Raw genomic sequence first — 8,764 nt, 5'->3', positions numbered from 1 at the left:
TCCATCTCCAGTGAAGATGGAACACTCACTTGGTCTTCCAGGGTTTACTGGATTTTACAATTCAACTTTTGTTTTTTAGTTTTTTTTTTTTTTTGAGTCAGGGGTCTCACTAAGTAGCCCAGGCTGATTTCAAATTCATATTCTTCCTACTTCTACCTGCAAAATGCTGGGATTACAGGTGTGCACCACCAAGCCTCACTGGTTTTATTTTAGAGTGAGAAGATTCAGAGAATTACATATTGATTCTGAAAGATTCGGCTTGTGTGCAGTAGCCTGCTTTATAAAATATGCCAGTCCTTGATGGTTATGGTGTGCCCCTCAAGACTGCCAAACACGAACAATTCAGTAATATATATAGTCTGCTTTTTGTCAGGGGAGGTCAGCCGCGGTCCACCATTCCTTACGGCTCTCAGGAGTTGCTTGGGGATGTAAGGAAATTACTCGGTTAGTAAAACAACCAAGACAGTGTTTCAAGATGGAAGACAGAAGAAAGGGCTAATTATTAGGGGTTTGTTTGTTTTGGTGGAGATAAGGACGTGGTTTCTTCAGTGCCTCACAAGATAGTATCTTAGACCACCGCCCCGCAGCATCACCTGGAAACTTACTGGAGATGCAAATTCTGAAGCCACACTTCAAATCCCCGGTTTCATCACCTCTGGGGGTGGTACCCAGCTAGTGAGTCTTAATGGCCCTCTGCCCGGCCTCGGCGTTATGTGTTTATTGACACATGGCCTCTCGACTCAACAGCCTGAGCGCCCATCCCGGCAGGCATCCCCCGAGGGCGCTTGAGCAACCCAGACTCGCAGGCTGCCCTCAACCCCGGCTCTATCAGAACTGCACGCCCCGGAGAAATCAAGCCTGGTGTGTCTTCTCCTCCCGCGTCAGCACGAGCCAGGAGGCTCTCTTTTTCCCCCGGTGAGTTCCGAAGCCTGACGGCCCAATTGGATACGCCGGGGAATTGCTTTTAAAGCACGTTTACCCACTGGGCCGGGTGCACTGCCACCCGCTCCCTGTCACCCCGCAGCGCCCGCAGGGCTCGGGGGTTCCTGCAGGATTGAAGGGAGGCGCTGGACAAGGGGCCGGGCGAGCGTCGGAGCCTCCCAGGCCAGCCACGGAGCAGGTGTGCGGGGAAGGGTCTGCGGCGGAGCGCCCCCCGGGACGCGCGGGCGGAGCCGGGGGTCGGGCGGGGAGGGGCCGGCGCGCGGGGCGGGCGGCTGCGCCGCTCCCGCCCCCGGCCCGCCCCTCCGCGGCGCCATTTTGCAGGCGGCTGCCGCGGGGACCCGAGGCGGCGGCGGCGGCGGCGGCGGCAAGGCACTGCGGCGCGAGCGGCGCGGATCGGCGAGACGCGAGCCCAGCGAGCCGCAGGCAGGTGAGAGCCGGGCCGCCGCGCTCCACGCCCCGCGCCGGGTCCGCGGCCGCACCTGCCGGCGGGCCCCCCGGCTGCCCGCCCGCCGCGCCCACGAGGCCGGCCCGCGCGGCCCCCCGCGCGCTGTCACCCACCCGCGGCGCGGCCTGCGCCCCCCACGCCGGCTCGCGCGGCCCGGTGGCCCCGGCTGCCGCGTCAGGCCGTGCGTCCCGGGCGCTCACGGCTGCCCCCGCCGGGTGCCCCCTTCCCCCGGGGACGGCCGCCGTGGACTCGGGGTGCTGCGTGGCTTTGCTGTGCGCCCCTCCCCAGGTGGTGCGCCCCGCATCCCCGTGCCCGGGGATTCAGGGTCAGTCCGAAGGGGCGGGCTGGGGGATGGTGGTGCGGTCTCCAGTCTGGCTTCCTTCCCTCTTTGCGGAGGCGACACCGAGTAATTTTAGATGCCGCTGCTCCGACCTTGCGACCTTTCCCGCTGGCCTCCACCCCCCGGCCTCCCGCCCCCGAGGGTCCCCGGCCACCCTGTTGCCGCCACTCTTGACAGAGAAATTGACATTGGAGTGTGATAACTTGAAGGTGAAGAATTGTCGCCATCGTTTGGCTGGAGATGTCCCATTAGATGGGGAGCCTATAGGAGGAACTCGGCCTTCTTTCAGGATGAGGGTCTGGTGGGAAACTCCTGATTGTCAGCGCACAGGGTAGGCGAGGGCCAAGTGCAGGGGGAGGAAAGTTACCTTTGGGGCTTCCTGGGGATGGCGCATTTGCAGCAGCTGTTGTTAGTCTGATTTTTGCAGCGCTAGGAAATGGGACGTGGAAGATGCTATCCTTTCTGACGTTTGGGTCCCCTGACCGAAGGCGGCCAGGGATGTGTGAGGATCTGGGATCTGAGTCCAGAGACAGCCTGGCTTGAGCTGTCATTAACTGGCCATGTGACTTCCCTCAGGCAGTTTCCTCCTTAGTCTAGTAGGCTAGGACCTAGGTGGCTGAAACCTTTCTAGGTTTTGTATTTGAGTGCTCTTGGGCTCAGGCCTCACCTGTTCCGTTTCTCTGCATCTGCCTTTCATCTTAGTACATGACTTTGCTGGCCTGGACCTTTAAGGCGTTTGACTCAGGTGCAGTTTATGAGAGGCCTTTTCCTCTTAAGTTCAGGATTCTGCACTGGGTTATAGTTGACCTTATCAGGGTCATTTTGGAATGTCGAACTCCTCTTTATGCTTAACTCATCCAGAAGTTAATAGCTTTGGGCACTTGAGGCTGTGCACTGTGTTAGTGCGCTCATGATACATCTGGTAGTTAAAAGGAGACACTGAGTATTTCCAGCCAGACATCGAGGCATGAGGGATTTGCTTTCTAGACAGTGTCCTTTGCATAACTGTTACCTGGCTCTTTCCTTTTATACCAGGGCATTGCCACCCCACCTACCCTGCCCAGTTTTCTTACTGTGGGAAGTAATTTTTGTAAGAAAGTAGGTGTTTCCCAGGGCAGTGGCAGAATGCCACCCAGCACTCCGAAGGCAGAGGCAGGTGTATTTCTTAGTTCAAGGCCAGCCTGGTCTACAGAGCAAGTTAAGGACAACCAGGGCTACACAGAGAAACTCTGCCTCAAAAAAAAAAAAAAAAAAAAAAAAAAAGGTAAAAAATAAAAAACCCAAATAAATAAATAAACAAATAAGCAAGCAAACAAAGAGATCAGGTGTTTGAGGAATTTTTCGTAGTGGCAGGTTTTTTTTTTTTTTTTTTTTTTTTTTTTTTTTTTTTTTTTTTTTTTTTATCTTTCTGTCCTGGTTGACCTGAAACTTGCTCCAGGCTGGTGGCAAACTCCCCGAGAGCTTCTAAGTCCTGGATTAAAGTTGTGCCCTTTCTCCTTCATTCCAGACAGTTGCCTGGTATTTAGTTTTCTGAGTGTGGCACATTACACTGAGATTAAACCTCTACTAAAAAAACAATTAAGCTGGGTGTGGTGGTGTAAATGTATAATCTTAGCCACTCAGTCCAGCTGGTGGAGGTGGGAAGCTGACAAGTTCCAAACCAGCTGGGATGAAGGGCAAGACCCTTTGTGTTGTAAAACAGCACAAAGCATTTCATTCATTCATTCATTCATTCATTCATTCATTTATTCATTCATTTTGAGTCAAGGTCTTGCTATGTAGCCTTGGCTGGCCTCGAAGTCATAGAGATCCATCACATTCAGTGCTGGGACTAAAGGTGTATACCACCGTGTCCAGCAGAAAGTTAAAACAAAACAAAAACCCAAAAAGCAAAAGCTTATGAAGTACTTGACTACAGGGCTGGGGAGATGACTCAGGAGTTGAGAACACTGGCTGCTTTTTTAACAGGATCTGGGTCTAATTCCCAGCACCCACATAGTGTCTCACAATCATCTATTAACTTCAGTCCCTGGGGGATGTAATACCCTCTTTGGACCTCTGTGGTGTGAACCCTGCACACACATGGATAGACATATACTCTGGGAAACCACACACACACACACACACACACACACACACACCACATTTAAAAAGAGTCCATGAACCGGTATGGCTGTCCAAGTGTGAACTGAACAAGCATGACGCCAACATGGATGGGGAAAGCCCGGGAGGCCTCGACCCTACACCAAGAACTATAGGCAACTGAGGAAAGCTGGGAACGGGAGAGGTCGCCTTCCCCAGGAATGAGCACACCAACTGGCTACCCAGTGCCAAATGGTCAGTCCTGAAAACACACAAGGAACTGAATGGGTTCTGTGTAGGACTGTATACATGTATGCATGCAATAGCAGTGAGTGAGAAAGGAGGCCATGGGTCTGACAGAGTAGGGTAAGGGTGTGGGAGGGTGTGGAGGGAGGAAAGGGAAGGGAAAGGAGAAATGTAATGATCTCAGAACTAAAAGAAACAAGATTTGATTGGGGCATTGTGGGTGGTTTCGGTGGGTTTGCCATACTGCCCACCTCACTTGTGTAGCAGTGTGGTAGACTTAACATTTTAGAAGTAAGCTTCTGGTCCCAAGGGTAAGCTAGTGTAGCCTGCCCCATCCATTCACCCATTCTTCCATTAATTAGGTGCCGGCTGCGACTGAACAAACCATTCTTGAATTAAACCAAGATGTTTGCACCCAAGAGGTCTAAGGTTTAGTCTGTTGGTTATGGGCGTACTCTGCCGGCTGTTGTCATAGTCTTCTTCCGGCTCCATCTGGGACTCTGGATTTGATCCCACAGGCAATTTAAAGACTTTTCTCATTTTGGTTCAGAACATTGAGTCATCACCAGTAATTTGTCTTTATATGGCACTTTGAACCTGTAAATGTAAGCTTTGAAAACCTTGTTCCATTTACTTACTTAAGGCTTCCCTCCACCTGTTCAAAGCCTTAGAGTCTTTGGTGCCTCGTTCCTTCTTTTCCCCTGCTGCTTCTCCTGTTCTCTGCTCAGCAGGTGTGTTGGGGCCAATGGTGTCTTATTTAATTCTGTCACTCTTGCTCCTGTTAAGGCTCCTTTACTGCCTCTGGGTTTAAAGGAGCCCTTTCTTTGTGCGCTCTCTGGTATTATCATTCTCAGCTGTTTCTCTCTTGTCACGGGTTCAAGGTTGTTGGCTGTTTCATGTTAAGGTCTGCTTTCAGCTTGTACCTTTCGTTATTTATATTGACTCTGAATCTTTTTTTTTTTTTAAATTTTATTATGTATACTGTGTTCTGCTTGCATGTATGTCTGCATGCTGGAAGAGGGCACCAGATTTCATTACAGATGGTTGTGAGCCACCATGTGGTTGCTGGGAATTGAACTCAGGACCTCTTAACTGCCGGCACTCTTAACCTCTGAGCCATCTCTTCAACCGTTGGGTGTGAATCTTGCTGTGTTGCCCAGACTGGCCTCAAAGCCCTGGGCTGACAGGACTCCTGCCCACCAGGCATTTACACTTAGTGCATCTTTTGAGTGTCTGCTCTTTTCAGGGCAATATTCTTGTAGTCAGCTGCTGTGGGAGAGTTTCGTGGCACTTGGTTTTCTGAGTGTGGCACTGTCTAGTGCAGGAGGTGGAAAGTAGGTTTCCAAAGGATCTCAGAAGGCCTGGGGAGTCTGGCAGCGTGGGGATGGGAGCGGAAAGGACAGGTCTGCTCACACCCGTCATTGCTTTCTCACAGTTCTGGAGACCAGGGAGTTCAAAGTCAAGGATCTGGCTTACAGTTCTGACGAGAGTGTTCTGTTTGGCTCATAGGCAGTCACTTTCCCATTGAGTACTCACTCACATGTACCACTGAGTGATGGGCCAGCCTTTTTCTTCTTACGTATCTTATTAGATAAGACCTCATGAAACCTTAATTATCTCCTAAAAGCTTTCTCTCTGAATTTAAGCACATTGTAGGGGTTAGGACCTCAGTGTATGGATTTGGTTGGGAGAGTGAAACATTTTACTCCATAACAGAGTACGGATAGGTTTATCATTTTAATTTTCATGCTGGGGATTGAACCCATGGCTTTGGTATGTTAAGCAGGAGTTTAACTACAGAGCCCCACCTCTCGTCCCGGTTCCACTTGTAGCGAGGACACTCAGTCTAGCCATTGCTGTTTGAGAATGGGTTCGGATAGAACAGGCCTCAGGTTGTGGGTAGGTCAAACCAGGGTGACTTACTGTGGGGAGACAGTGAGAATCAAGAGCGATGGATTCTGAGGTAGGGTTAGAGACAGGAGAAAGAAAGGAGAAAGGAGAGGAGGAAGAGTGCCAGAGAGGAAGATGACAGAGAGGCTTCAGGCCTGACGCTTGGACAGAAAGTGGTTATCAGCTGAGATGCCCGAGGGGCAAGTTCAGGGTCTGTGAAGTTGTGGTGCCAGCCTGTCAGCGCAAGTCAGGAAATGAGGCGGATGGGATTTCCTCCTGTCTGGAAATGTAAATCTTCTTGGTATCTTCTAAGCATCCTTAGCTTAATTCTCTTTTTGTCTAGGCAGTCTGTAGCCCTCCTGGGACCTTAACTCCATGAAGGAGAGGTGCTTTTTCCAGGGCCTGGTTAGGAAAGCTTCCCTGACGCATAGGTTCTTCTAAAACATCTGGTGTCTAGACTTCTGTCTAGTTCTCCAGGGCATCTCATTAAGATGACACCCTTTACCAGGTAGGTGACCATTTCCTTTGTGTGTTTTGTTGTTTTTGTTTGTGTGTGTGTTTGCCCCCGCACAAATGTCTGTCTGTCTATACACATGTATGGACTAGAGGACAACCTTGAGTGTTGTGTCTCAGGTACTGCCCACATTTATTATTATTTTTTTTTTGAGGTCGTATTTATTTTTATTTTGTGTGGATAGGTGTTTTGCCTACACGTATATCTGTGCATGCAGTGTTCTTGGAGGCCAGAAGAGGGCAGCAGGTCTCCTGGAACTGGAGTTGCAGGTGATTTTTTTGAGAGCTGCCATGTGGGTGCATGGGTCCTCTGGAAGAGCAGCCGGTTGTCTTAACCACTGAGCCATCTTCCCAGAAAGTGTGTTTTGACTGCTGAAGGTGGGACACAAGTGTGGTAACCTGGTGTGTTTATTTCCTGGGGCTCGGGGTGGTGGGCACTGTGTCTAGCCAGTGCTGCTGACCACTTCTGCTCACAGAGACATCTCTGCCCTTGGGGCTAGTTTTTCGGAGCCGTGTGCGTGCCAGAAACTGAACTGTAGTCTTCTGGAAGAGTAGCCCATGTTCTTAACTACTTTGCCATTCTCCAGCCACCATTTATGCATGCATGCATGCATGCATGTTTGTATGTATATATGTATGCATGTATTTCGAGACAAAGTTTCTCTGTGTAAGAGTCCTATCTGTCCTGAAACTCAGGCTGTAGAACAGACTGGCTTCAGACTCACCAAGATCCACCTGTCCCTGCCTCCCGAGTGCTGGGATTAAAGGCATACACCACCACTGCCTGGCTCCACTATTTATTTTTATCGAGACAGGGTCTCTCAGTGGGACTGGAACTGGCCTGCTAGGCTAGGTTGATTGGCCACCTGGCCCCAGGAATTCTCCTTAGCAACTGCTATCTCTCTAGCCTAGCCTTTTTTTTTTTTTTAAATATGTGTGTGACTCTTAGAGAGTTGAGTCTTCCCATTTTTGCAGTTGAAAGTGAACATAGCTAAATAAGATTCACTTCTCTGTAGGAACCTGTCTAAGCAATAACAGGGACCCTAGAGGGTGAGGCAGCTAGCCCATGAAGTGGCCATGGAATGATGTTCGTGCTGATAGGTATAGGTGATATGCTGGGCACTTGGGGTCACTATTGCTAGGGTTACAACCAGCAGGGTGATTCTGGTCTGTTTGATCCATATCTCCAGGGTAACTACTGAGTTTGAATTCTCAGAGGGCCCTGGAAATTCTGGGCACTAAGAGATGGAACTCTATTTCCAGATCTTGTTCCTGGTGCTATGAAGAGGGCAGAGAAGCCGGTAGCTGCTTGTGTGCTGGATGCTGTGCCCAGTATTGTGTCGCTACTGTATTATTAAACCACAGCCCTGTGGGCTTCACTGTGCCCATTTACTGTGGGGAATGCTGAGGTTTGGAGCTTTCAGCTGCTTGTTCATGGTCATGGTGCTCCTGAGGAGCAGAGTCCCTTGAGTCTGTTGCCAAACTCATATTAGACTCTAGCCCTGCTGTGCCTTTTGGTCTAGGATGCTCACCAGGAATTTGAGATTGAAGGTAGAGTTTGTCTGGAAGGGTGGGAGCAGCACTTACGGAGGGATCGTGGTGAGCAGAGGGGAAAGCGAAGAGGACCGTAGGAGGAAGGAGGCACACGCTAGTACAGTGGAGAGCAGCTCAAAGCAGGATGGATGAAATCGAAAGAGCCTTTCACACCATTGTGGTGGAAAGCCACCAGAAGATGATTAGAATGGGTGACTTATTTAGATGTACATTCTAAGCTGGGGGGTGGTGCTGCATGCCTTTAATGCACACCTTCACACCTTTAATCCTAGCACTCAGGGGGCAGAGGTGAATGGATCTCTGTGAGTTCAAGGCCAGTCTGGCCTTCAGAGTTTCAGGACAGCCAGTACACAGAGAAACCCTGTCTTGAACCCCTCCCCCCCCCAAAAAAAAATAGATGTACATTCTAGAAAACTCCAGGATGAATGGACTGGGAGGAGGCTTAGTAGGCCTTCTCTTGCCTCTTTAAGTCTGGAGTTCTGCTGTTGCCTGTTACAGACCCCAGGTTATGGACTCTTTGTTAGTGTAGGAATTATCCATGGCACTTCACCCCTGCCTCATCACTCTCTTCTTTTTTTTTTTTAAAGATGGCTTCTCTTTGTTCAAGTAAATAAACACATGATTTGTTGACTTAATTCAAATTGATGGAGCATTTTCTTTCTTTTTTTTTAAAGATTTATTTATTTATTTATTATGTATACCATATTCTGACTGCATGTATGTCTGCACACCAGAAGAGGGCGCCAGATCTC

The 8,764-nt window shown here is 50.0% G+C and overlaps 1 protein-coding gene across 2 annotated transcripts in view; it reads left to right on the top strand.

Annotated features, from left to right (window-relative positions):
- Positions 1-628: 628 nt before the first annotated feature.
- Positions 629-8,764, top strand: part of Slc23a2 (solute carrier family 23 member 2) — a 100,551-nt gene continuing 92,415 nt past the window's right edge. Inside the window, exon 1 of one of the 2 annotated variants that reach the window (XM_028878618.2) lies at positions 629-915. The gene's annotated coding sequence lies outside the window, so the exon portion shown is untranslated. Of the gene's footprint in view, positions 916-1,281; positions 1,370-8,764 lie in introns of those variants that run through there. The other variant, XM_028878616.2, reaches the window with a different exon arrangement.

Source organism: Peromyscus leucopus, chromosome 4 (genome assembly GCF_004664715.2).
Source record: "Peromyscus leucopus breed LL Stock chromosome 4, UCI_PerLeu_2.1, whole genome shotgun sequence".
NCBI lineage: Eukaryota > Metazoa > Chordata > Mammalia > Rodentia > Cricetidae > Peromyscus > Peromyscus leucopus.
Note: the sequence above shows the minus strand (reverse complement) of the source record. Positions and strands in the feature narration are given on the sequence as shown.